The sequence below is a fragment of the Hypanus sabinus genome, unplaced genomic scaffold (assembly GCF_030144855.1).
Source record: "Hypanus sabinus isolate sHypSab1 unplaced genomic scaffold, sHypSab1.hap1 scaffold_135, whole genome shotgun sequence".
In the NCBI taxonomy this organism is placed as follows: Eukaryota; Metazoa; Chordata; class Chondrichthyes; order Myliobatiformes; family Dasyatidae; genus Hypanus; species Hypanus sabinus.
Genome location: NW_026779420.1, coordinates 371,019 through 396,414, shown reverse-complemented (window position 1 = coordinate 396,414; position 25,396 = coordinate 371,019). Strand labels below are relative to the sequence as shown.

At 45.2% G+C, this 25,396-nt stretch overlaps 2 non-coding genes across 2 annotated transcripts; both read left to right on the top strand.

Annotated features, from left to right (window-relative positions):
* The first annotated feature begins 17,733 nt into the window (after nt 1-17,733).
* On the top strand, nt 17,734-17,805 carry trnae-cuc (transfer RNA glutamic acid (anticodon CUC)). Its single transcript has one exon. It is a non-coding gene; the product is annotated as a tRNA-Glu (tRNA).
* A 6,280-nt stretch (nt 17,806-24,085) lies between these two features.
* trnav-cac (transfer RNA valine (anticodon CAC)) lies at nt 24,086-24,158 on the top strand. Its single transcript has one exon. It is a non-coding gene; the product is annotated as a tRNA-Val (tRNA).
* The last annotated feature ends 1,238 nt before the right edge of the window (nt 24,159-25,396 follow it).

Below are 25,396 nucleotides of genomic sequence, written 5' to 3'. Positions count from 1 at the left end.
CTGCACTTTATTATCCGACGCACTGAGAGTAGTCTGGAAAAGCAAGGCGTCATAGCTTTAAATAGTTAATCGACTTGCTTAACTATAGCAAGATACGGTACGCTCGATCGAGCACAGAACATAGAATATTACAGCACAGTACACGAGGCTCTGATAGGCTTTCAACTAATGTAAGTTCGATCTAACACAACCCCGCTGCATCTGAATCAGAATCAAAGGTTGCAATGGTAAATTTAAAGAATCAGAACCAGATTTAATATCACAGACATACGGCGTGAAATTTTTAACTTTACGGTAGCAGTACAATGAAATACAGGATAAACAAATATAGAGAAAACAAAACTGAGATACAGGTAGCAGCGTGGAAAAACCTGTTCCCGAATCTCTGAGCGTGAGCTTGCAGGCTTCTGTATCTCCTTCTCGATGGTAACACTGTGTAGAGGGCACGTCCTGTCAGTGGACAAAGTTAATGATGGACACCACTGTGACAAGAATGATCCCTTGTAACAATGATTAACGAGGTACAGATAATCTGTATTTACCAACAATTATCTTTTTTTACTTATACGAAAAGCACGTAGATTTACACAGCATCTTCCCGTGTGCACCCTACTGGAAACCCGGACACTCAATGAACAGTCAATGAAGAGAAAAGGTATTATCCGGGAAAAGAGTCTACGCTGGCAAGATATTCCATAGAAACATAGAAAACATAGAAAATCTACAGAACAATACAGGGCCTTCGGCTCACAAACTTGTGCCGAACATGTTACTACCTTAGAAATGACTAGGATTACCTATAGCCCTCTATCTTCCTGAGCTCCATGTACCTATTCTAAAGTCTGTTAAAAAGACCCAATCGTATCCGCCTCCACCACTGCTGCTGGCAGCCCATTCCACGCACTCACCACTCTCTGAGTAACAAAAAACTTACCCCTGATATCTCCGCTCTACCGCCACCCCACACATTCAGCCTGTGTCCTCTTGTGGCAACCATTTCAGCCCTGGGAAAAAGCCTCTGAATATCCAGACGATCCATGCCTCTCATCATCTTCCGATCCTCATGTTCCCGATCTCCACGTGTCCGTGTGGTCCTACTTTTCGGCAAAGGTTGGTCTCTGGCCGCTGGAGAGTTATCACCCCTGCATATTTGAAGCTCCTATCTAATATTGTTCCTCATCAATTGAACCATTGGGTTTCCAAACTATTGGCTCAAGGTCACCTGACCTACCTGGGTCACCTGTTTACTGATCATTTTACAGAGCTACAACAAACATATTTTACGTGGCTCTGCCCGCCCCAGCCTTGTGCATTCGTATCTTTACACCCTGACTGGTCCAAACCAGTTAAATGAGGCAACCCAGACAGAGTCGAACGAGACTACAGATTGCTTCTTTGATATGTCTGGCATTTTACATAACAAGTAGCTGCTCCTCTGAGCATGGTCTCAGGTTTATTGCTCTGATTAGATTGTCCCAGAGCCAAGAATCAGTTTGGAGTCCATGCTCTTCACATAACAAATGGCGACTTTTTTGAGCATGGTCTCAGGTTTAGCAGATCATTACCTGAAGCTCCCTGTGTTCACATTCAATTCCTCTGATTAAATTATTCCAATGCAAGAATCAGTTCATAGTCTACAAAATGGGTGGGGCCGGGTGCACAGAACTGGCTTGTCTGCTTCCCCAGTCCTTGATCAGTCTGTAGTTTCTGCTGGTCAGCAGTGTTTTATGAGCTATTCAATCTGACACGACTGTATCTTTCTCGGGTCCGCTGTCGTCTGAATGAACCAGGCTGGATGATGGAGGTTTTGCAGAGATGACGAAAGCTGTAGGTGTCGAGGGGGTTTACAGAAATGCGGTGTGATGTAACGGTTGGAAAGATGTTGTTATGTACAGAATTTTGTTATGATTTTGTTAGTAAAAGAACCACCAGAAATGGAACACACCTGGAGTCTGGTATTGTTACATCCAAAACACTTTTTATTAGCATCTACGTAATTAAGGGAGATTAAGGGAGCTAGGGCTTCACTCTTTGGAGAGAAGGAGGATGAGAGGAGACATGATAGAGGTGTACAAGATATTAAGAGTTATAGTTAGAGTGGATAGTCAGCGCCTCTTCCCCAGGGCACAACTGCGCAATACAAGAGGATATGGCTTTAAGGTAAGGGGAGGGAAGTTCAAGTGTGATATTAGGGGAAAGGTTTTTACTCAGGGAGCGGTTGGTGCGTGGAATGCACTGCCTGAGTCAGTGCTGGAGGTAAATACACTACTGTTTTAAGAGACTACTAGACAGTTATATGGAGGAACTTAATGTGGGTGGGGGTGTTACATGGGAGGCAGGATTTGAGGGTCGTCCCAACATTGTGGGCCGAAGGCCATGTAATGTGTTGTACTATTCTATGTTCTATGTAATATAGTAATATAAAACCAGATAAACCAAACAGGTTAGCAGAGTTTATGCAAACACAAGGGTGTAAATATAAAACCCCAAACTTGCTCAAGCTTAGGTGGTAAATGATCCAGTCTTACGATGGTACAGGAATGACGTCAGTTCAGCTCTTGACATTAAGTTGAGTTGAATTGAGGAGGGAGAGCGAGAGAGAGGTGATTTGTTTTCCAAGTAAGCCGATGCCGTCGAACTTACCCTTGTCCTCCGAAGTCCTGTTAAGGTTACCGACTGTGATCACACAAAAGGGCACCGTTTTCTCGCGGTAAAGCTATCAACACAGTCCAGGGTCAAACACACCGAGAGCTATCCACCGGTCACTCCTTTTCCACACTGCGAGCAAAACCCACACTTTAGGTTGCAGTGAAAGCTTAACCAGTGTCTATTTCTTCTGTATTTCTGTCCTTGTCTTCCGTCTGTCTGTGTGAAAAGTCAGCTGATGTTGTACGTATCCCAGACATGCTGAACGCTATCTGTCCATTATATAGCCCCGCCCTTCCGTAACCATGGAGACTCACGAGCTGCTCGGTGCTCTCTCTCTCTCCCTGAATCAGTGTACACCCACACTCTCTCTCTTTTAAAGGCACATTTCATATTGAATAAAGCTTAGGATCTCGTCACATCTCCCTACTGTTGGGGAAAAAAGTTTGAACATGGAGCAAAATTTTTTGTCTAACTGTAGATTACAGAGTATAAAGCAATGCTTACCTGATTAACATGTAGCACACTACAGAAGCGTATAAAAATACCAGCTTCTATATCGTTCTTAAACTTAACATCCAGACAATCAATCCACCATGTTATTGTCTTCACCTTTCGCATAGTTTGTTACAAAACCAAATTCCCGCAAAACCAAATCCTGTTATCTTCAAACTAGCGTTTGATCTCACATTTTCTCTTTTCCACTTCACCACAGAACAATTAACCATCACGTGATCAGCTCCAACTGCGCTTTCAAGGACGGCCTGAACTTATTCTGCACAGGTGCTAATTCCTCACTTATGTTTTCGAAACTAAGCCCATTCGCTGAACTTCCAACGAAGTCCTTTGTTCCAAACAAGTCACTAATTCCACCAAGATCTTTAGTTCTATATGTTTCCATAAGAACACCTGCAGATGGCCTCTCTTGGTCAAAACAACACTTCCCTTTGTTTTGAGAAGTCTCCGGACCCTGTGTCTCCAATTCACAAACTTGAACAACATCACCAAGGTATTTATCGTTAAATTCCAAAATATAGCTAATCAAATCAACGTGTACTGTCTCCGCATCTGAGAGAACTGGTTCTGTCAGCAAGATCAAAGGTCCTGAAACCAATCCAGACTTCACAGTTACTTTTTTCAAAAGTCCAGAGACAGCACCCTTCTCAATATCTTCAATAACATTCACCTCACCAGTGTTCATCTCATCACAAACTTTTAGATCACTGTCTACTCAAGTGACTGAGAATCCTCAATTTCCATTGCTACCAAGGCTAACCCATTATTCACTGAACCAAGTCCATCTGACACAAAAGAACTGCATTCCTTTTCAACCGGGTCAAACACCTCAGACCTTAACTGAGTTTCAACACAAGTTTCAGTACCCTGTGAATTCACAGGTGCTTTAACAACCTGAACACAGGCAATCGGGCCAACCTCCTCATCTACGCTTTCATTACTAGTCCCACTTTCAAATTCCAGTTCACCCTGATTAACCCAGCTACTCTTTTTGAGGCTCTCATTCAGGGAAAACTTAACCTCATGGGTTAAAGCAAACTCGCCTGCTGACTCTCAGCCACTTTCTCATCATCCCATTAATTTTTCTAACCGAAGCTGAACCTCAGCCTCAGTAGGTTTACTTTCAACAACATTTCCCACACATCCTCTTGAAACGTCCCCTTGCATATATAATGCTCTGCTATTAACGGCTGTATTATCGAAATCCTAATTCCGGTGCTCACCTCAGGTTTTAACTTATGAGTAATTCCCAGCAGCAAATCCCTCTTCGCATCATCTTATATTTCAGGGGATGGTTCCACAGAAACCTACCAACCTCAATCTTCATTGGTGCTGATTTTCCACTCAAGTAAATAAAAGAGTTATTCTACTATAAGATCAACCACTAATCACTCAATTAAGCCCACAACAAATTTAAAATGGCTTCCACCAATTTTGTTATTTCCCAGACGAGTCCCCAATTTTGTTACATATTGCGTAACAGGTTAAACGAACTATCAGAAATAGAACAAACTGGAGTCTGGTTTTAGAACATAGAACATAGAATAGCACATCACAGTACAGGCCCTTCTGCCCACAATGTTGTGCCGACCCTTATACCCTGCCAAACACCTTAAATTGTAACCCCAGATCCCTCTGGTCCCCAACACTGCCAAATTTCCTGACATTTACTTTGTATTCTGCTTTTTAAGTTGTCTTTCCAAAGTGTGCCACCTCACACTTTTCCGTGTTGAACACCATCTGCCACTTCTCAGCACACTTCTAACTCTTTGGGTGATTCCAGTAAACCAATCTTCGATCCGTGCCGGCATCTTTCCTATAATGCCGTGAGTTGTGATCTTGTTTGGCAGCCTCATGTGCAGCAAGTCGTTAAAAACCATCTGAAAATTCAGGAGAAAAACAACAACTGCCTCTCCTTTGTCTATTCTGCTTGTTATTTTGTCAAAGAATTCCAAGAGATTTCTCAGGCAATATATACCCTGAAGAAAACCGTGCTGAATTTGGCCTATTTTAGCATGCACAATGTACCCAGAAAAATCAGCCTTAACGTAATCCAACCACTGAAGTTAGACTATCTGTTCTACAATTTCCTTTCTTCTGCCTCCCTTCCTTCTTAAAGAGTGGGGTGATATTTGCAACTTCCTAGTTTGGCAGAAACATTCCAAAATCAAGACAACCTTGAAAGATGATTACTCATTGTTTAAGAGAATCATGAGGGGGGACGTCTTCACTGAGAGGTGGTGAGAATATGGAATATGGAATGTGTGATTTTCAACATTTCAGAGAAGTTCCGATGGGTATATGGATGGGAGGGAATGGATGACTATTGTCCCGTTAGAATTTGCTTGAACGAGGCAGATTAATGGCTTGACACAGACTAGACTGGCCGAATGGCATTTTCCAGCGTTGTAATGTTCCATGACTCTAATACCTTCACAAACTCTTCAGCTACCTCTTGCTGTACCCTGGGGTGTACATAATCTTGTCCAGATGTCTTATTTACCTCCTGTTGTTACAGCTTCCAAAGCACATTTCCTCATTAGTAATGGCATCTATACTCACTTCTGTCCACGATACTCTTGAATTATTGTTTTTTTTTAAAGCAAGATGATAAGTCAGAGTAAGTACTGTAGGGGGCAGTGGAGGAAGAATAACATGGAGGTACTTCACCGGTGAAACTGGGAGAAGGGGAGTGTTGTAAATTTAAAAAAAAATCTCCTCAAGATACGTTTTTCTTAACGAAACCAGAATAAAGCACTGCATGCCGGCATGTGTAAAACTAAAACAAAATTCACACCACTACACTTAAATGAGAGCACAATCCAGAAAAATGAAGAAATGGTCTCTATGGAAGATCAAGTCAACCACTCATGTCCGTCCATAGAAGACATCCCAGCGATTTGAGCACATAATTTCCCAACAAATTGAGAAATGAGTGTGTTTCGCGACCGCTGTACCTCAGGTTATACCAGCTCGAGCTAAGAAACAAGTAAAATATCATAATAATTTTTAGAGGTTGACAAACCCTGTGTAGGAGTCGATAGCTCCTTCATCATTAAAGGTAGAAGAATTAATTAAATAGTTGAACTATATTCTAAAGATATAAACATGAACTTTAGTCAGGATCAGTGCAGAGCAAAGTTTTGACAGTTGCAATAGAGCTGGTAGTGTATGAACCAGATCAGCCAAATACAATGCAACTTAGAGAGGGATATTAAACATAAGACTAAAGACGTGGGAGCAGAGTTAGGTTATCGAGTCTGCTCCGCCATTTCATCATGGCTGGTCCAATGTTCCCCTCAGACCCAATCTCCGTCTTTCTCCCTGTATCCCGTCATGTCCTGATAACTCAAGAATCTATCAACCTCTGTCTTAAATAAGGACAAAGTCTTGGCCTCCACAGCTGCCTGTGGCGACGAATTCCACAGATTTTCCACTCTCTGGCTAAACTCATCAATGTTGCAAATGGGCGATCCCCTAATTAGAAATAGTCTCCACTGGTCCCAGACTCTCCCACCATAGAACACAGACCCCCCCCCCCCCCCACATTCAGCCCATCGAGGACATTCGATAGGTTTAAATTGTATCACCCATCAAATACTCTTCATATGACAAGGTACTCAATTCTGGAATCACTTTCATAAACCTCTGTTAAACTCGCTCAAATGTGAGTCCGTTTTTCCTAACATCAGCCGCCCAAAACAGCTTACATTCGCTAGGTGAGTTGTCAGTTCACGGCTGGTATGTACAGACCAAGTGAGGTCCTCGTTGATGTGGATGGCAGGAACTTAAAGCTGTTTACCCTCTCAACCCCAGATTCATTGATGTCAATAGGGTTTAGCCCATCTTCATTCCTCCTGAAATCCACAACCGTCTCCTTCGCTTTTGCGACACCGAGGGAGAGGTTGTTTACTTGACACCATTGTGTCAGAGAAATAACTTCTTCCCTGTAGGCCACTTCGTTATTTTTTAATATTAGGCCAATAAATGTAATGTCGTCGGCAAACTTAATTAACAGATTGGAGCTGTGGGTGGCGATACAGTAAAGGGTATACAGGGAGTAAAGAAGGGGACTCAGTACATGGCCCTGAGGGGCTCCTGTGATGAATCAGAGGGGTGGAGGTGAGGGAGCCCACTCTCATTACCTGCTGGCAATCTGAGAGGTAGGGTCAAGGACGAGAACTCTGAGCTTCCTGTTGAGCCTGGAGGGGATTATGGTGTTGGATACTGAACCGTAGTCCAGGACCAGCATTCCTACATATTCACACTTCTTCTCCAGATGTGTAAGGACGGTGTGTAGAGCAGTGGCTATTGCGCCGTCTGTGGATCGGTTGTGTCGATAGGCAAATTATATGGGGTCCAGCACCGTCATTTCGTAAAAAGGGTTACATACACTAATCAGACAGGTCCGCGTTCGTCACCAAGTAATCTCAATGCCCCGCTGTGACCCCACAATCTCGAGTCATTCCCCATGCCGATCGCATTGCCCCACGCTCTGCACACTGCCCCGTGTCAGGTTTCAAGTTAATCACTCTACCCGCTCCAGTCTCACGGCCCCATGTCAGTTTGAAAAGTGTCATTTCCCAATGTAATTAACTGTGCAATTGGAATTATGATGATATTAAACTGGAACATCGAAGCATAAATCAGGAATGGATATGTCCTGGGAAATGTCAGTGTTTTTTAGGCTGCACTTCCATGGGGTTCTGGATAGGTTTGCCTCATTCAGGCAGGGAAAGTACTGTAGGGTGAAAGAACCATGGTTGTCAGGAGATGTGAAACATCTTGTCAAGATGAAGAAAGAAGCTTTAGGAAGCTGAGCTCAGTATTAGAAAGCAAGGATCAGACATGACTGTAGATTTACAAAGTAGCCGGGGACAAACTGAAGAATGGAATTATGATAATTAGAAACGTCTACAGAAGGTCTGCAGTAACTTTAAGGAAGGCCCCAAGCCATTCTAGATGTATGTGAAGAAAAAGATGACTGGAATGAGTATAGGACCTGTCGGGGATTGAAGATGAAACAAGCCCCTGAAGTCGGGGGCAGAAGGGCAAGTCCTGAATGAAGACTTTAATTAAGTATTCGCCAGTGAGAGGGAATTCTTGCGGGGAGAGCTACTTCAGTGATGGGCAGATTATTGGAGAACATTCTGAGAAACAGGATTTACGAAAATTTGGAGAAGCATGAACTGATTTGGGGGAATCAGTATGGCTTTGTGAGGGGCAGATCATGTCTCACGAGCCTCGTTTAATTCTGTGAGGATGTGACGGTCATCCTTCTGTTAACCATGGTAGGTCCTTTCGGAAGGTTTGGCATCTTTGCAAAGTTGGCTTCTGGATTCAGGACTGACGCCCAAGAAGGTAGAGGATAGTTGTGGATCGAGCGTTTTCTCCCCGGATGCTGGTGCCAGCGGTATCCTGCGGAGATCTGTTCTGAGACCCCCGGATTTCTGTGCTTTAAAAATGATGTGACCAAGGAAGTGGAACGGTGAGTTATTGCATTTGCAATGATGTGGAAGTTGGTGGAATTATGGATAGTATAGAAGATAGTCAGAGTTTACAACGGGACAGTGACAGGACGCAGAGCAGCGCTGATAAGTTACAGTTGGTGTTCAACCCGGAACGATACAGACTGATTCACGTTGGAAGGATGAATTTGAAGGCAGAGATGATACTTTCTCCAGTCGACCGACGGCCGCACATTAGTACGAGTTCCACAATGGAAACAGAGTGATGAGACTTTCTCCAACAAGCCGTGCATATCGGAACGAGAATCACAATCGGCACGGAGCGGTGTACTGCAGGAGCAGAAGAAAGTGTGATTGTCAGGTGAGGTTAACCACATCCGCTGTTCTCCACATACTCATAGTGACACTCGAAAGGCAATATACCTGACAGTGAATCAGGGGGGAAAAAATACAACTTCGTTACAAGTAATAGAACAACCTGGGAACCTGCAGATAGTTTGCTGATTTCACTTGCTAGTTTTGTTCAAAGACCGAATGGATGGAGAAATAGTGGCAGAATTATGGCTGGTTTGAGATTAACTTTAAAGTGAAATATACTGCATGGCACGTCACGGGTGTAGGGTGTCAAGTCATTCACAGGCAGAGGTCAGGTTCCTGCCAAAATTTGTGCGCTGGAAAACCTGCTCTTCAAACTGTCCACAGCCCTCGCTAATTTCCTGAAGACACGCTCCCTTTTTGCTCAGAAGTCTCTGGAATATCGCTGTGGATCTTTTAAAGTGTTTGGAGGAATATGTGCAGTGTATTTTATTGTAACACATGTCAGCTGTCACTGTGATTTCCATCACTGAAACCGTCCGGAATGACTGAAAAGAACGAACGAAAAGATGAACAAGTGTTCCCCTTTAATAAAGAAGTGTTCTCCATTTACCCTCCCAGAGTAAACTCCTTCCCTCAATTTCAGAAGCGAATGTGCTCCGTCAAATGTTACAATATAAATAGACTTTAAGATAAATGCCTACGTTAAAAGCAACACAGATATAAAAGCATATCCTATTTGAATAGCTGAAGCCAGGTATCATGGAAAATTCGCATCATATGTTGTTTTAGAGTAAATTGATTGCAATATCCCAGGAGGAGTCAAATCCTTAACACGGGAACGGTGAGTAAAAATAGTTTAATGTAAGTGTTTGTACATTTGGTTGTCACTAATGTCCCTGATCGTCATGCTAATTGCCTCAGTGGAATTGCTCTCACCTCAATAAAAGTCTGCTAAACCGATCACCAGTCCATCTGAGCAGCTGAAACGTTCCGTACAACTGAACGCTGCTTCTAACGGAATATGGGATATGCGGCAATTTACTACATCGCGGCCATTTTCTATCCCACAATTGTAGCGGTTGGTGTCCCCGGTAAGATGCCGGAGCTGGTTACTTTATGTATGGTGCCGTCGTTACTCTGCTGCGGTATCCGCACTGTTACTGAGCGCAGATGCTACCGTCGGCGGAAACGTGTTTCCGGAATGGAGGATTCAGGCATCTGATTGTTTTATTTTGATTTTCATACTTTGATCGAAGTGATTATTCTTTTGTCAAATACGCATGTGCCGATATTGACAGGGTTTCATTATTTCCCCTCGCTAGGCTTTCTGAAGTGATGCTGGTCTCTGCTTTTCTAGGTTGGAGTCTCTATCAGTGCAGACACTTCGACCTTATAACAACGTGGCAGCTTATATAAATGACGTTCCAGTCTATTTTCGACACGTCGATCTGTTCTTATATAAATCAGTAAATGATAAATTGTTTTTCTATCTTTTAATTCCATTTTGTCACCACAGTAAACAATCCCTTCAACTATTTCACGCCGAATAATGGAAATGGTGTTCTTCACGATCTTCCATTCACCGGTCCGTGGAACTTAGATTCTTTGCTCTAAACTGTCCAGCCGGAGTGCAGCGACGGAAACCGCACACACTGGACTCCCGCTTTCCACTTCCAAACAGACCATACACTCCATAGCATCGGTAGAATGGGGGCATTGAGGGAACTGACCATATTTCTATTTTGTTTCCAAATTTCTTGCAGATAATTTAACGGCGATTGTGATCCTATCTCGGGGAAAATGCGGACTCTCCAAATGCATCACCCGTTACCTGGTTGGAATGGCAACAGCGGATCTGATGGTGGTTATCGTTGCTGCTTTAGTGGATCAGACCAACAATATCTACATTTATTCCAGATTCCTGCTTATCACTCCTGTATGCGCTCTCACACTTGTATTTGCGGCTGTGACGCGGGACTGTTCTGTTTGGTTCACGGTCAGTTTTACCTTCGATCGCTTCATCGCAATATGTTGCCGAAAGCTGCGGGAACGATACTGCACCGAGAGAACAGCAACGGTGGTTATGGTAACCGTGATTATAGTGAGCTGCGGGAAATGTGTCCCGGGTTACTTTGCCATTGAACCTTACGTCATCATTGACAACACGCCGTGGCGGTGCACCGCCACATATGAATACGCTACTTCACCCGTGTGGAGAGGATATTCATTACTGATCAGCATTTTAACACCATTGCTACCCATCGGATTAATCCTGGTGTTTAACGGGTTAACCGTAAGACATATCGTTGTGGCAAATAGAGTCCGCAGAAGGCTTCGGCACAGTGGCGACAATCAGAAAGATGCCGAGGTGCAAAAACGCAGAAAATCGATGATTTTGTTGTTTTCTATATCAGCTAATTTCATATTATTTTGGATTCCCCATGTAGCCCGTTCTCTAAAATGGCAAGCGCAAAACTATTTTTACGAGGATAGATATTTGAGTTCCCCGATATACATCCTACAGCAATTTGGGTTCATGATGCAAGTACTCAGCATGTGCACCAATACTTGTATCTATACACTGACACAGAGGAAATTCAGAGAAGATCTGAGGAATGGAATGAAGTATGTGTTTACATTAAATGGCCATCTGTGTAGATAAGGCCCGCGTCTAATGACAATTCAGCGGAGTTTTCAAATAAAGCCGTTTTACAATGAACAGGTTTGGCAAAAAAAAATAGTCGTGAATTCAAACATTCATAGCCCTGGTCATCCGGGAATTGCAGAATTGGCGGAAGATTGCTGACTTCATACAGTTCAGGTAGGTAGCAATACAAACGCTCAATGTTGCTGGCGTGATTGTTACACTGGTTGAAGTCTGTTCCAAACTATCACAGACACTCGACTATCACAAGGGCAGGGATGGCTTCAGGAATTACCGTGTTTTAGATGTTTCAAAATGAACAGGGTCGGGTAACAGAGTGTAAAGTGAGCGCGATGGGAAACCAGGGACAGTATCGCAGCTGCAGAAAGGGAGGACAACATGGAGCTTTCGTTTGTTAATAGACTGTGAGACGAACACAGAAACATGATAACCCCATTTGGAATATTCTATACAGCCGTCCCTGCAACGGGCACAGTGAGGAACCGATCGGGAAGCGGGACTTGGACATTTGCCATTTTATTGGCATGGGTAACTGAAACTTCCACAATATTCTTTGGCATCTCCCCAGGGTAAAAGGTTTAATTATGGCATAATTTCTCAGTTGTGTCCAGGAAGGATTCATGTCACTATGTCGACAGGCGCACTATCGAACACTGCGTACTGGATCTAATATTAGATAAAGAAACGGGTCAGGTGACAGATCTCTCGGTGGGTCAGCATTTCAGAACAATAGGACAGAACTCCCCTCTTTTTACCTTGTCCAGAGAGTATGAAATGTGTTCAAATAAGGGTCTGGGAATTATGGTGCTACCTGGCAGGAGTTTTGGAAGGTACATTGGGAAATGATGCACTCGGGGGATTGCGCAACAGATATGTGGGGATTGTTTAGGGAGCACGTACATGGGGTTCAGTATAGGCTTGTCTCAATGACGTAGGGAAAGTATGACAATGTAAAGTAACCCTGGGAGAGAAGAAAGTTGGAACAACACGTCAAGATGAAGAAAGAACGATACTTACAGAACAGGAAGAAAGGATCAGGTAAACCTATAGCAAATCACAATGCAGACAAGAAGGAATTTAAGAATGGACTTAAAAAGATTGATAGGGGGATCTGAGAATTCGTTGACAAGTTGCACTGTGAAGAACAGGAGTGGACTGGGGAGAGTGTGTGCAGATCAGAGGTAAAAGAGGAAAACTTGTGTCTGGAGTCCAAGGAGACGGTGAAGCTCCTCACTGAATAGATTGATCAATGTGAACACAGCGTCAAAAGGCAGATATGCTCGAACATGCCGACGCTGAAAAAAGGATGCGCTGGAAACTTGGAAAGCATTATGACCGATGATCCCACGGTGCCAGAAGGGATATAGATTTTATAATAGATGATTCCCCAATGCCGGGAGGGATATAGTCTTTGGAATAGATGATTCCCCGATACCGGAAGAGACATAGTCCAGGTAATTTTGGAAGGCGAGTTCAGATATTGCTGAACTTTTGGACAGGATATTTGTGTCTTCGCTGGCCACAGAAGTAGAACTAGATGATTGGAGGGTGGAAAATGTTATTCATTTGTTGACAAAAGATAATGGGGATAGTTTTTCGAATTATAGAGCAGGGAGTCTTACATCAGTAGTGGGTAAACTACTGGAGAGGATTATTGCAGAAGGAACTTATGAGTATTTGGAGAAACGTAGTCAGGCTACGGAGAGAAAACATGCCATGTTGTCCTTTATGGGTCAGATTGGATTATTTGAAAAAGTGAAACTGAGACAAACAGAAGAATCAGGGAAGTCGATAAGGGTGCATTAATCTTGGTCGGGCATTTGATCAGTTCCCGACAGTAGATTCATTCAGAAAGTCAGGAGGCATGGGATCCAGGGAAACCTGGCTGCGTTGATTCAGAGTTGGCTTCCTAACAGAAGGCGGATGATGTGGTAGACAGAGTGAATTCTGGCTGGAAGACAAAGGACAGCCGTGTTCCGCATGGAAAGTCGAAACTTCGGTACAATTTACAACTCTATTGCGAGTCTGCAGTTGCAGTGCTGCAAGAAATAGGGCTGAGGGAAATAATCGATTTAATCTGATCACACAGCAGCACCTGGATAATTTATGGAATTAATTCTGACGACATAAACAAACCGCTGAGGGACTGACTGCACCAGAGCGTTTTCTGAACTGACATGTCATTTACTTATTACAGGGCAAATGCTACAATGACTTCAAAACAATCTTTTCGAATGGAACCCTACAAATTAAAACCTGCATTTCACAGTGTTTTCAGCAGCAGCTCCTGCTGCTTATTAAAAGAACCTGCCTTCCAAAATGCCAATTCCAATTTCCCAAATTAAGTACACAAAAATTTATCCTAATGCCAACTTACCTGTGAATCGTAGTTCTATCGTTTCGGGTGTAGATACGCTCACATTTCGATCCATTTAACCCTGAATCCACATGGCCGGTGTGGAATCCGTGTCTCCCTCCGCAATCAATAATAAATGAAACATTCAAAACTGCACAAACTAAAAACACAGCGAAGGCAAAGCAAATTCTTGTCTTCCTTCAAAACCATCGCAGGCTATTGGAGAATATACATTCTCTGTACACGTCATAATGTTGTATACCTCTATCAAATCTCCCCTCAGTCTTCTACCTGCTCGGGAATAAAGTGCTAACTTATGTAAACTTTCCTTTTAATTCAAAACTTTCAGTCCCGGCAATAGCCGTGCAATAATTCTTTCTGCATTCTTTCAAACTTATTTGCATGTTTCCCTGCAGTTAGTTGAGTCCAACCGCACACAATATTCCAAATTGGGCCCCAATAAAGCCTGAAACCACAGCAACGTAACGTCCCAACTCCTGTACTCAGTACTTTGGTCCAGGGAGGCCAATGTGCGAAAAGCGGTTTTTACGACCCTGTCTAACTGTGCCGGAACTTTCATTGAATTATGGACCTGCATTCCCAGATTCGTTTGTTCTATCGTACTCTTCAGTGCCCTATTTCTCATTGTGTCAGACCAACCCTGGCTGGTCCTTCCAAAGTGCAAAATCCAACGCTTGTTTGCGTTAACTCCGATCCGCTATTTTTCAGCCATTTTTCCAGCTGGGCCAGATCCCGCTTCATGCTCCTGTACTCTTCCTCGCTGTGGACTACACCCACTATGTTGTTGTCATCGGCAAATCTACTGATCCAGTTACCGACATTATTATCCAGATCATTGATATAGATGACAAACAACAACAGGCACAGCGACGATCCCTGGGACACTCCACTCATCACAGGTCCCCAGTCAGAGAGACAACCATCCATTACCACACTCTAGCTTCCGCAACGTACCCGATGGCGAATCCAATTTACTACCTCATTGTGAAAGCCTAGCGACTGAACCTCCTCGAACATCATCCCTTACGGAACCCTGAGAAATTCTTGGCTGAAGTCACTGTTAGACGGTATCCACTGCCTTGCCTTCCACACCATTCCCGGTAACTACCTTGCAAAGCTCTGTGAGATTGGTTAGACATGACCTCCTACGTACTGGCCCATAATGACTATCGTTAATGTTCCCGTTTATCCAGATACTTCTTGTCATACCCCATGACCAGGGTAGTCTCGACACCTCATTTCGTAATTCTTGACGAGCCCTTTCCAAGCAAAACTATCGATATCATCCTGCGGTCGGCACGCACATTTATGGCCTCTTGTTTTTAAGTTCTCCTGCACTACTATCAGACGCATTTAGAGTAATCTGGAAAAGGAAGGCGCAGTAGCTTTAAATAATTAATCGATTGGACTTAAATAGTGAGACACTGTACCTAGATAGAGCACAGAACATAGAATATTACAGCTCAGTACAGCCCATCGTCTCAAGAGGTTCTGACAGCTTTTCAACTAATTTACGTTCAAACTAACGCAACCCCCTTCATCTGAATCAGAATCAGAACCAGATTTAATATCATCGGGGTGTGTGGTGAAATTTGTTAACTTTACTGTAGCAGTGCAATGAAACAGAGCATAAATAAATGTAGAGGTTAAAAAAAAACATGAGTTGCAGGTAGCGGAGGGGAATTGTCTGTTCCTGAATCGTTGAGCCTGAGCTTTTCGGCTTCTGTATCTCCATCCCGATGGTAACACTGTGTAGAGGGCTTGTCCTGTTGGTGGGCAACTTTAATGATGGACGCCACTGTTACAAGAGTCACCCCCAGTAATAATGATCAGTGAGGAACAGAGAATCTGTATTTGCGAACAAGTAACTTTTATTATTTCAACTAAACAAGCACCTAGACTCACACGCCATCTTCACTCCATGATACTCAATGAACAGTCAATGAAGAACAATGAAGAATCTGTATTTGCGAACAAGTAACTTTTATTATTTCAAATAAACAAGCACGTAGGTTCACAAGCCATCTTCACTCATGACACTCATTGAACAGTCAACGAAGAGGAAAGTTATTACCGGGGAAAGGAATCGACTCTGGCCAGAGAGACGAGAGATAGAGACTGGGGAGAAAGAGAGCGGTGACAGAGGCAGGTGAGGTAGCGAGAGATAGAGGAGGGTAGAGAAAGACAATGGGGAGGGAGGCCGGGGAAGTCGAGGAGTCGGGTGTAGAGAGATCGGGGGTTGGTGAAAGATTATCGATGGGGAGACAGATCGGAGTCGGGTGTTTGGTGTCGGTAGAAAGCGGGAGGGGGATAGACAGTAGACAGATAAAGTGCGAGGTGATGCATTTTGTAGGCTCTATTAAGAGCGGGATGTCTACATTATTGATACGGTTTTAGGGATTTTGAGATTTGTTTATAAATCCAAAGATCCACGATGGCACTGGCGATGCACGCGACGTATTGCCAACAGCTCGCAAAATGTCTAGATGTATTTCAGCTGAACCACTGTGGCTGCAATCTGAAACCCCTAGTTTCCCTTTAAGAAACGTACTGTTGAGCTGTTTAAATTACTCAGCAGTTTAACGAGCTGCTGAAGGACCAGGTGGACTTGACTCTCGGGAATGCAGGTGCGGCACCTTTCAGCGATCAGCGAAGGTCAGCCATTACCATTGCCGGAAAAGAGGTCGGAAGACCTCAAGCCAGACTAAATCGACGGGTTATGAAACATCCTTTACCCGGCATCTTCTTCGCGAAAGGCCAATTATTTGAAAACAAGATGCATTACATCAGCGCAACATTGCAGTTTCGGAGGGAAATGAGGGGCTGCTGTCTTCTCTGCTTCATGGAGACATGGCTCAGTTCGGTGGAACAGCCGGAAGGCTTCTCAATCCACCGTTCGGAGAAGATAAGAAGGTATTGTGGTCCGGTGGGGGGGGGGGGGTGGAACGGCTGTGTTGTTTCATGACAAACTCTTCATGCTCTCCGTACGTAGCGGTCTTGCCGCACCCTTGTTCTCCCAATCACAACACCCAATGATTGAGTTCTGTCGGTGCTGCTTACCGAGAGGTTCTCCTCATTGATCCGGACGGCACTTCACATACCGCCAGAGCAGACGTTAAGCAAGCATACCATGTACTGACTGCCGCGATCGGCAAACAAGGAACTGTCTACCCTGAGGACTTTCAAATCATTGCGGGTTTCTATCAGGCTTGTTTCAAGAATTCTAGGCTTATTTGTCATCAGCACGTCATACTCAGTACCAGGGGCTCCCGCACACTCGACCACTGTTAGAGCACGATCAGGAAAAGCCTACTATTCCACCCCCAGACCATATTTCGTGCATTCTGAACGTCTGGTTTTCTTTCTCCTACCTCCACCAAGGCGGAGAGTAAGGAACAAGACACCAGATGTATCGGCAACAATGTCGCGGGAATCGGAGGGCAGAGTACTGATTTGCTTCGAGGCGATAGACAGAAACAAAAATGACTCAGGGCTCATAAGAGAATCTGAATGTTACCATTTTTATGAAGACTCTGGAGAACGAGTGTTTCCCACTGATTCATTCAGAGTCCAGAGTGTTTCTTAACCTGAAACATTGGGTGAGCACGCCGTACGCAAAGTGCTGAGCAGTAGATTCGTGACAATATTTATCACATTTATTCATTATTATTCATCTATAGGTTTTGTTTCATATTTTGCTGGTTTGGTAGTTGTCTACTACTGTAGTCAGAACTTTATTAGCTTCCCTGGTGGTCTAGTGGTTAGGATTCGGCGCTCTCACTGCCGCGGCCCGGGTTCGATTCCCGGTCAGGGAATTAAGATATTGCCTGCTGTAATTTAATGTGTTTATTTTAAATTATTTTGTGTATTAACTTGCTTCCACAACAAGCCGATTACTGTCTATGCTTAACCTTCATCCGCCTGATTCAGCACCATAAAACCACAAAATATATGAGCAGAACATGACATTGTGAAAAATATCGCAGGTGCTGTCTCAATAAAGCTCGAAATAACTGTGCGAGGTCTTACAGACAATAACTTGCAATCGATACAATATAGGTTTGATCTTCTTCACTGCTCACTGCAACTCAATCCACTCAGAGACGCTGTCTCTCTGTAGAAGAGGGTGACCATACATTTCCCATATTGGACTCTGGTCCTACTCACTCAGCTTGCCGACATCACCTTGACTCATCTGCACGGGGTCATCACTGCTCAAATCTCAGTGAGTATTGTCAGGTCCAGTCGGGTTTATTGCCGTGTGCACAGGGACGGTGAAGGACAGGTACAGTGAAACACTTGCAGCATCATTGCAGGCTCGAAAAGACAGACAGTACGCAAAACATATATTGTACAATTCTGCGTCATTAACAAAAGATGGATATCAATCTTGTGCCTGTTTCAGCCTTGGAAATGATTCCTCAGGCAAACTGATGGCATAGATTGCGAACTATTATATCCACGGGAGTGCATCCAGGCCCAAGAAAGGCCTGTGTATTCCTTTTCTTTAAACAGACAGACAACAGAAAGAAGGGAAGTGTCAAGTCCTTTTTATCCAGCCTTGGCATTCAATAAGATCAGGCTGGCCCAGACTTTTTCTCAATCCTCCCTCCCCCCCATACAGCAGTTGCCGGTCAAACGTCGGCCGGTCACCTCCACCAAATCTTCTACCGTCTCCCCAGGTGAGAGGAGATAAACTTCTGTCGCCCGCCTTTATTTCGACGCGCTGACAGCGCCCCCAGCTTCGTTCAGAAGCCTATTGATATTAATGTTATATAATGGGACATTGTACTGAGTTTTGCTCGGTATTGACGGGATTTTGGGGAGGCAGAAGCAGTCAGAGTCTGTGGGAGGGAACAGCTCTTGATGAAACCCTTTCCGCAACTGGATAACACGTTGGATTGACATCTGCATACACGAATGGAGCTAGGTAGGTTGTACGTCATTTGACGAGATTTGTTGATGTCGGACAATTACACCGCTCTGTGGCAATTGGCGATGGTGATTTTGACGGAAGGTCAGCGAACCGATTTGTCTATGGCAATAGGCGGGGTCGCTCGCTGGACAAAAGAGCAATGGGGAGTCTGTACAGTGAGTGATATGAAACCGGCGAAAGTTTTCACGTTCAGAGACCGTGCTGCCCACTTCAGTAAAAGGATGAAGTCCACTTCTTTACACTGACGCTGAAATATCCGTTCTCTGCATTTGATTCTTTTAGTTTTACAAGTCGGTAAAGCTGCAAACTACAAAGCGTTTAAGCTGCCCAGAGGGGGATTGGTCAGAGTTGTAATAGAAATAAAATTTGCACAATGAGTGTAAAAATCTCTAAATCTGCCGGCTGGTACGTAGTTGTCAAATTTTTATTGGCAGTGTGGTTTCTATTCCCTGGCGCTGCAGTTTGAGCGCTGCAAACAGGATTCGAACATGGCGCGGAAAATCCCCATTGGATTTCAAGTCCAACGCCTTAACCACTCGGCCATCGCAGCTCTATTAATGATCGTTGCACCCACCGTAGCACTACAACTGAAGTGATGGTTGTACTTATTTTCGGTACTGGAAAAGGTGATTCATCATTCCAATACAAATAGTATAATTCGACAGCTTTGGAATTTGTTTCAACACAGTTACGTCAGAACGTGAATGTGGAGCGATAACACTGCCGTCAGTATCGTAACTGAAGGAGATTTCCATTGTTGGGGATAAAGGTCGGGATCAGAATCAGGTTTATAATGACGGACATATGTCAACATTACATTGTTGCTTATATATTCTACCCCTCCTGAACCGAATTTTAAAATTGCATTTGCCTTCCTTTACCGCTGACTAAGCCTGGAAGTAAACATTTAGGGAATATTAGGGAAGTTCACTTTGCACCTCTGATTTCAGAAAACCTTCCCCATTTAGAGACTTTTTTTCCTTTCTTTCAAGGTGCATCACCGTACCGCACGATGATCTATTTGACAAATCTCCTCCCTTTCTCCTCAACTGTCTTTGACCTTCAAACTGCTTGGAATCTTTTGAGTTATCTAACACGTTGAAGTCAGGCTACCTTTCTTTTATTGTCCTTTCTTCAGCCTAACTTCCTTCTTCCTGAGTGGAGTGACAGTCATAATTCTCCGGTCATCAGCATCTGTTCTTGAAAATCAGGTCAAGTCACTTTTATTTTCATTTCGACCATAACTGCTGGTACAGTACATAGTAAAAATGAGACTACTTTTTGAGGACCATGGTGTTACATGACACAGTACAAAAAACTAGAGTGAACCACGTAAAAAGCAACACAGAATAGAACTACACGAGACTACAGACCTACCCAGGACAGCATGAAGTACACAAAACAGTACAGGCATTACAATAAATAATAAACAAGGCAATAGGGCAGTAAGGTGTCAGCCCAGGCTCTGTGTATTGAGGAGTCCGATAGCTTGGGGGGAAGAAACTGTTACATCGTCTGGTCGCGAGAGCCCGAATGCTCCGGTACCTTTTTCCCAAACGGCAGGAGGGAGAAAAGTTTGTAGGAGCGGTGCTTGTGGTCCTTCATAATGCTGGTTCCTTTGTGGATGCAGCGTGTAGTATAAATGTCTGTAATGGCGGGAAGAGAGACCCCGATAATCTTCTCAGCTGACCTCACTATCCGCTGCAGGGTCTTGCGATCATGAATGGTGCAGGTTCCGTACCGGGCAGTGATGCAGCTGCTCAGGATGCTCTCAATACAACCCCTGTAGAATGTGATGAGGATGGGGGTGTGGGAAATGGACTTTCCTCAGCCTTCGCAGACCGTAGAGACGCTGCTGGGCTTTCTTTGCTATGGAACTGTTGTATATATATATATATATTGATACGTGAAGGAGTGCCTACAGAATCTCGTCAGTTACCACTTCCAGAACCCTTGTGTGTAGTCCAACTGGTCCCGATGACATCTAACTTCTGTCCTTTCAGCTTCACAGGCACCTTCTCCAGGTGATAACATCCACTCTCACTGATGCCCTCTGACACGTGTTTCTCGCTGCCTGCCATTATGCTGGAGTCTTCCACAGAGCAGCCTGGCGCAAAATATTCACTCAGTCCGTCCCTTTTCTTTTCCCCCCATTACTGCTTCTTCCGCGTCATTTTCCAGCTTTCTGATACCCACACTCGCGTCCATTTTAATATTCATATGCCTGAACAAAGGTATTTTCTCCAGTATTGGCCAGTTTTAAAAGCGTCCCAAACCTCCGGATTCCCTCTAATGCTTGCTAAATTATAAACCCTCACTTTTGGCTTTATGCTGTCTTTACTTTCTAGTATCAGCCATGGTTGCCTCATCCGCCCTTTCCAATATTTATTCTTATTTAGGATGCACTATTCCAATTAACCCGTAAAGCACCAGCCAATTGTGGATTTTCTCTCAGCCATGCTAGTGCCCCTTTCCAATCCACTGGCCCGCTCCAGACTTGGGTCGTCGTTCTTTTCTGTCAGTAACAGGGTCGAGGACTATTATCGTCCCTGTTTCTATTTCTGCGAGTGACGGGGTGGAGGACAGTTATGGTCCCTGCTTTCTTTATTCTGCGAGAGTGTCTGATCATAAGACCCTGGGGCATATTCTGACCGTCAACCGATTGAACTCCCGCCAGTCCCGTTGGCCATTGTTCTTTGGGCGGTTCAAGTTTACCCTCACGTACTGTCCAGGATCCAAGATCGGGAAGCCGGGCGCGCTATCCCGCCAGCATGACTCCAAGGATGACACCTCCATTCCCGAGACGATCCTCCCACCATCATGCGTGAGGCCACCCACACTTGGGAGATCCAGGCTAAAGTAAATGAAGCCCAGCGGGACGAACCCGACCCAGGGAATGCAACCGGCGATCGCCTGTACGTGCCCGTCTCCGTCAGGCCTCAGGTTCTCCAAAGAGGGCACACATCCCAGTTCGCCTGCCACCCCGGGAGTGATCGGACCCTGGTAACGGACCCGGCGATCGCCTGTACGTGCCGGTCTCCGTCAGGCCTCAGGTTCTCCAATGGGGTCACACATCCCGGTTCACCTGACACCCTGGGAGTGATCGGACCCTGGTAACGGACCCGGCGATCGCCTGTACGTGCCGGTCTCCGTCAGGTCTCAGGTTCTCCAATGGGGGCACACATCCCGGTTCACCTGCCACCCCGGGAGTGATCGGACCCGGCGATCGCCTGTACGTGCCCGTCTCCGTCAGGCCTCAGGTTCTCCAATGGGGGCACACATCCCGGTTCACCTGCCACCCCGGGAGTGATCGGACCCTGGTAACGGACCCGGCGATCGCCTGTACGTGCCGGTCTCCGTCAGGCCTCAGGTTCTCCAATGGGGGCACACACCCGGTTCGCCTGTTACCCCGGGAGTGATCGGATCCTGGCTCTGCTGAGGAAGCACTTTTGGGTGCCATCCACGGAGGGGGCACCCATTCCTATGTCTCGGCTTGTTCCGTCTGAGCCCGGGGAAAGTTCTCTCATCGACGACCTTCTTCTTCTTCGTCCTCTACCTGTTCCTGGTCGTCCCTGGTCACACATCGCCCTAGACCTCTTCACCGGTCGACCCCCCTCCCACGGAAACACTGCTGTCTTCATTGTGGTAGACCGATTCTCCAAGGCGGTGCGCTTTGTGGCCCTCCCTGAACTCCCTTCCTCTAAAGAAACCGTAGATCTTCTCGTCCGCCAAGTCTTCCGCCTCCACGAATCCCCGCGGACATCGTCTCCGATCGAGGTCCCCAGTTCATCTCGCAGCTATGGAAGGCCTTCTGTCAGGCCTTAGGTACATCGGCCAGCCTGTCATCCGGCTTACACCCCCAGTCGAACGGGCAGACGGAAAGGATCAACCAAGATCTGGAGCCATCACCTCCCGTGGGTTGAGTACGCCCACAACTCTATGGTGAGCTCTGCCATTGGGAGGTTTCCGTTCCAGTGATCCCTTGGGTACCAACCCACGCTGTTCCCCGCGCAAGAAGAACAGATTGCGGTACCGTCGTTTCGGGACCATATTGATCGGTGCCGTAAGATTAGGGAGAAAACACGCGCGGCCCTACTGAGATCAACAAATCAACATAAGAAAACAGCCAACCGACACCGGACTCCGGCACCGGAAGTACCAACCTGGGCAGATGGTGTGGCTTTCCTGCAAGGGCATCCCGCTCAAAAGAGAACATAGGAAATTCGCCCCCCGCTTCCTGGGATCATTCAAGGCTGAAAAGGTTATCAATCCCACAGCGGTCCGCCTGAAATTGCCAAGGTCCATGCGCATTCACCCAACTTTTCATGTGTCTCAGTGAAAACCAGTCTCCGTCAGCCCCATGTGTCCCCCGGCTGAGACTCCTCCACCTGTCCGTCTCATCGACAACAATCCGGCATACACTGAACGACGACTACTGATGTGCGCCGTCGGGGCAGGTGTCTGCAATACCTGGTGGACTTGGAAAGGTACGGTCCTGTAGAGAGCTCCTGGTTCCCCCGCTCCTTTCCCCGAGACACTTCCCTCATCCAGGACTCTAATCGGAACCATCCAGACAGGCCTGGAGTATCGCCGGGAGGCTCCTGTTGGCGGGGGGTGGGGGTGGGGGGTTTCTGTCTAGATCTCTTCTGGCAATCGCCTACCTGGCTATGTTCCTCAGGAATTGTGGCTCAATCACCTCGTTTAGTTCCCAATCATTCCCAGGTTCCAATAACTACGAACACCTGCTTTCCATCAGCTAATGCAGTTTAAAAATCCTGTGACCACAACAAGGAGCTGCCAGATCGATGGTTGACTCGTGTTTGAGTAATCTCACCCCATGGTTCTTAGGACGATCAGTTCTAAGTCGAGCATCGTTTCTGAATTCTGTACTGAAACCAAGACCCCGGGTAAACACTGCCTTGTCACCCATTCCACGCCCGTGTTCAGCACTTAGGTTTGTTCCACAGCCACGTCTTTGTAACACTCTACCTATACCCATATTCTAGGGAATAAAGTCCTAAACTATTTAATACGTGTTACTGAAAACGGAAAGTAACAGTGGGCAATGTTTTGTTCTTATTGCTGTACTTCAGAGCAGGGCGGGGAGGGGATGCCTCGGGTCATTGCTCAAGAGCGCAAAGCATTGAGCGCTTTGCACGGTTTCTGTGGTGTAGTGGTTATCACATTCGCTTCACACGCGAAAGGTCCCCAGTTCAATCCTGGGCAGAAACATTGTTTGGGTTTCAGTGCTTCAAATGAACTTGAGATCAACTTTTCAGTTTGTGTTCAAGTTTACTGTCATGGGCATCCAGGTGTAAATATAATGAACATTTGCTTTTCTAACAGTAGCGCATTGTATTTCAAACCTGGCAAAGGTAACTTAAAGAAAGAAGAATTAATAGAAATTATATATAATTTCCAGTCGAATATAAACGGATTTAAACCTAAGGAGGTTCGTGGATAACGTACACTGCGTAACGGGAGAATTAGCCTTCAAAGCTATTGTCATGTATTGTCGCATGAGGATGCATTGTGGTTTCAACGGAGCTCACATCTCAAATGTTGTCATTGAGACTAACATCAGGAAGAATAACCGTGTGCTGCAAAATTTTAAACCTACTTTAACATGTTAAATTGCTTTCTTTTTCCAACCCCCTGTATTCCACCCCTTCCTAGTCCCACCATACAGACTCTCTGTTCAAATTCTTCGCCACGGTCTTCTAGGTTCCACCTTTTCCGTCTGCCTCTCCTCTCTCTCTATCTCTCACTCACCCCCCCCCCCCCCCACACACACACACGCATTCAATCTCTCTGTTTTTCTTTGTTTTCTCTGTCGCGAGCAGCACCACAACCACCCCACGTCAGCCGCGCAAATATTTGTGCTTCTTACAGTTTAAGCCGCGGTGAAAACAGTTGGTAACATCAACACCCAAATTATTCAGGACTCGAATCTGCGAGCGCCCGGTATTTACGGCATTATATTAATCTTCGGTTACCTTCTCGCCTTTATCAATACCGCAGAGATTTGGATTCTAATATAAACTTCGCGATGATTTTCCTGTTACTCCTCTAATTTTACCCCACTTTCTTGTGCCGATAACATCATTCATGGAGAAGTAACAATGTAAAAACAAGGCCGTGCCGGAAGTATTCAGACTGCCTACTCTGATTAACATGCACCGGGAACATCTCTACTATCCATGTACCTATCCGAAATTTTCAAACGTTGAGATCGAGCATGTATACACCACTTGTGCCGGCAGCTCATTCCACACCCTCGCGATCCTCTGAGTGAAGAACATCCCCCACTTCTTCCCACTTGAACTTCTTATCTTTCAAATTTACCCCATCACATCTGTTTGTAGTCCCCACGAACCACAGTGGAGAAAACTTTTTTTTGTATTTGCCGCATCTGTGCCCTCATGATTTTCAATACCTCTGCCAAATCTCCTCTCCAACTTCTACTTTGC